Raw genomic sequence first — 4,261 nt, 5'->3', positions numbered from 1 at the left:
TTTCTTTTAATGCCTAAACATCATCCAAATCCAACCTCAATTAAAAGGTGGAGCCTCGCCAAATCTCAGCTTCATTCTGGCATCAATGCTTCCTGACTTAGCTATTTATTCCTTGTATTTCATAAGCTTTTTTATTTCCTTAACTTTAAATTCTGCAGAAGGGTTCTTTTTTTTCTTTATAAAAATACATGCTGTGACCGAATTCCCTTTTTAATGATATTTTTCTAATAATTATCCAGCGGTTTTATTGGCAAATCGTGATTCTGTTCTGTTAGTCTCCAGGAAGCGATCATGTTATGCTACAATATATTTCTTGTTCCATTGGGTTAAGCATTTGGGAGATATAAAACTGCGCAGAGTAGCTCAGACTTTTTCCCATATTGTCTGTTCGGAGGTTTGGGCAAGAATTAGATGAAAAAGAGACCTGTTAGTACAGTTGGGAAGAGGTCATTTAGCACCTAAGGCAAAAATTCCAAAGTGTGTCCACCCACGAGTTGTGAACTACTGCAGCAGCATAGGGTGCATGTCCTGCCCCTTTTGCTCACCTGTCCCCACCTGGTGAAGCACCCAATGTGGCCACATTATCTGCCTACCCAAAAGTAATATAGTTCTGGACTGCACTCCCCAACTATTGTGACTAAGGAGCTCATAGTGACCACAGCAGATGGTTCCATGCAAACCACAGTAAAAGCAGGAAGATCACCAACACTCTGTTTGAGATGAATAATTAACACGTATTTATTTGTGTAACATCACATAGGTCAAACCAATTCAAAGTTTTGGAGCCCCACAGGGTCCCTTCCTCAAGATGACACAGTCATGCATGTTAATTATTCACTTACAACAGAGTGCTGTGGCCTTCTTCCTCTGCTACCTAACCAGGTGTCATCCACAAATATAAATCCTTTATTTATTTATTTATCTATTTATTTATTTTTGTTTAGTAACTTTTTATTGCTATTTCAAATAGAATGACAATACAATGTCTTATATATCAAATCACACAAACAGTATAAAATAGCCACTAAATTGCATTTTACTATCTCTTAAATCTGATGTAGCTAAAATATTAGCGTGTTTCGATCATAAAGTATAACTTACATTGTCTTTTAAACACTAACCTTACATTTGACAGGAGACGTTTTGAGAAGTCCTTTATTAAAAATCTTCCTCCGGTCTTCTCCCCTCTGGTCTTCTTCCTCTGTTCTTCTTCCTCCGTTCTTCTTCCTCCGTTCTTCTTCCTCCGGTCTTCTCCCCTCTGGTCTTCTTCTTCTTCCTCCGGTCCTCCTGCTGTCTCCAGTGATTATGCCACCTCCGGTCTATGCAGCTTGTTATATAGCCATTAGGGGCGTGGCCTCCTGGTGACATCACCCGGAGACCTCGCCCCCTATATCACAGATGCTGCTCGCTCGTCCCCTCTCCTTTCCTGACCTGCCGGGCTGCATGCTCGGATAAGGGTCTGGTATGAATTTTGGGGGGTATCCCACGCAATTTCTTTGGCATGGGGTTCCCCTCAAAATCCATACCAGACCCAAGGGCCTGGTTTGGATCCTGGGGGGGACCCTCATGCCATTTTTTCACATTTAGGCGTATGTTCCCCCTCAAGATCCTCAGAGCGCAAGTCGCACCCCAAGTCGGATCATCCTGATCCGACTTGGGAGGCGACTTCCATTCAAATCAATAGGCTCCCATAGGGAACCATTGATTTTCACATAAAAAAAGCAACGTTATACCCGTATAAGCAACATTAAGCAACTTTAATCAGCTTTTAGCAGCGTCAGATGTTTTTACAGCTCTGACCCGGGTCCTCATAATGCGCAGGCCCTGGGCAAAAATGCCCTGTGTGAATGGGGCCTTAAATTTAAACAAATTTGCCCATGTCTTAAAATATTTTCTGGTCAGCCCCTTATTCCTACTTGTAAAAGTGTTTGTAACCCTGAAAAAAAAAAAAAAGAGATCCTATTCCCTTATAGCAGATTAAACAGCACAGTGCTTGTGCTGTCTAATCTGCCTCTTGTGTCTGTGTCTCTGTCTCTGCCCCCCCGCCGCTATTATTAAAAAATAAAAGATTGCAAATTGTCACTGCCAACATCTCTGTTATAACTAGGCATAACACACAGGGTAAATGTTTTTCTAAGCTTGTAAATACTGTTTTACAGCTATCCCTTGGGGAAAGCATTTTGGGGCGATATAAAGTGTTTCGTGATATTCTAGTACAATGTCCCTTCCAGATTAGGGATCGACCGATTATCGGCAAAGCCAATATATCGAGGGCCTATATGCACTTTCCCCGATATATCGGAATAAGCCCCAGAGGTTACCGATATTGCCAATATTTCGGAAAGTGCTTGTACCGGAGTGATGCCTGCAGCTAGAGGCATCAACCCGGTACCGGTGTCCATAGCCGGACGGTAAGCTGTCTTGTAATGACAACCGATACGGCTGATGTCCCCCCTCCCCCTACCGCCACCTTCCGTGGCACACCCGGGCAACCAGCCTGCACGGCCCTTGAAGACCCAATCAAAGCCGCATTCGGCTCTGATCGGATCTCCATGCAAAAACCCGGAAGTGATGTTATGACATCACTTTCGGGTACTGGCGCCAGATTAAAAATAATTACAGCATTCAAAACAGCCAAACTTGGCGTTTTGAATTCTTTTAAGTGCAGAGGAGGGGTTTGGGGTCTTTTAGACCCCCAGATCCCTCCACAAGAGTACCTGTCAAGTGAAAAAAAAAAAAAACATATCGGCCTATATCAGCCGAAACCGATAAGCGATGACCAAAATATCGGTATTGGCAATGAAAAAACGATATCGGTCGATTACTACTCCAGATATAATGCGACTAAATAATGGACTGAAGCATTGAAAAAAATCCAATAGGCACTCCTAGAGGTAACATTTGGAAAACATAAAGAACTCGGGGAAGAACATTCATCTTTATGACAATAATCTTACCTAATCGTGAGTGATAAAATAATTATGTTGGAATAAATTAGTAAGATTAGATGTAAGATAAATGCCTTGGCACTTAAAAGTAGATGATTGCTTTAAGATTTCAGCTTCCTACATGGTGTCAGGGTTGTGCTGACCATAGCACAGTGAAGTTCCTAGGAAAAGGCAGATAGGCATGTGCAGACACAGTCCTGCACAGGTGAATGCCTATGCACATGCACACGAATATTTGCATGGAAATGCAAACGCCTGTTAATCATTAATGCTGCTGTCAAATGGCCTATATAAGGGCAGCATCTGCAGTAGTGCATTGCTGTCGGATCTGCAGCTTTACCCCTGTTCCTGTGATCTGTGCTTGATTCCTGTATCCTGACCACTCTTAAGCCCCGTACACACGTACCGATGGTCGGCATACAAATGTTCGTCTTTTCTCCCCGGGATGTCGGTGTCTGTTGAAAAGTGCAAAGACAGCACAAGGACAGCACAAGAATTTTGTCTGCAGACTTCAGCTGACTGCAGAAGTGATGTCATGTAATGGTTAACTTTCCCTGTGTTTTTAATTTTCTGAGCATGCCCAGTCTTGCAAATCTGCGGTCTGTCGGCCGAATTCTGTACTGACAGGCGAACAATCGTCCGTTCTGGTGTCGGCATACAAAAATTTTCATGTTTGCAAGAAAGACTTTTGTCCGCGGATTGTGCGCAGACATCTGTCGGAGGCACCATACTAACACGCGTACAATCGGCAGATCCTTCGTCCACCGACGTTTGTATGCCGACGATCGGTACGTGTGTACGGGCCTTTACTCTCCACTTGTCCTGACCTCAGCTTGCCTCAAAGACTTCCCTTATCTCTATACATCTGCCTGTTATCCTGTTGCCAACCTCTGCCTGCATCTTGACGATTCTCTGCCTGCCGTTTATGCCTATATCTGATCATCAGTTACTGACCTGGCTTGTCTGACCCTGCATCCAGTTATACGTCTGTTTGGCTTTGCATATTGCCTGATAACGCTGGTCCTCCATCTGCCATGTCCCTGCATCTGCTGTTCCTGCTGCCATCCACTGCTTCAGTTATCAAGTCCTTTTCTGGTGACGCACCTGCCACACACCTCTGCCACCAACGGAAGATCTTGCAGGCACTGTTACCTCACCGTGCTCTCGCGGACACTGTCGCACCAGTGGCCCTTGAGCCAGGGCTGTACGAGAGGTCTCCACGGCTCTGCTACAAAATATGTGACACATAGGTATTGATATATTTAATATTTCAGATTTAGTCATTTTCATTTTAAAAATAGATATAGATTGAA

Source organism: Pelophylax lessonae, assembly GCF_965119305.1.
Source record: "Pelophylax lessonae genome assembly, chromosome: 2".
NCBI classification, from domain to species: Eukaryota; Metazoa; Chordata; class Amphibia; order Anura; family Ranidae; genus Pelophylax; species Pelophylax lessonae.
The sequence above is the reverse complement of the archived record's forward strand: the minus strand, read 5'-3'. Positions refer to the sequence as shown.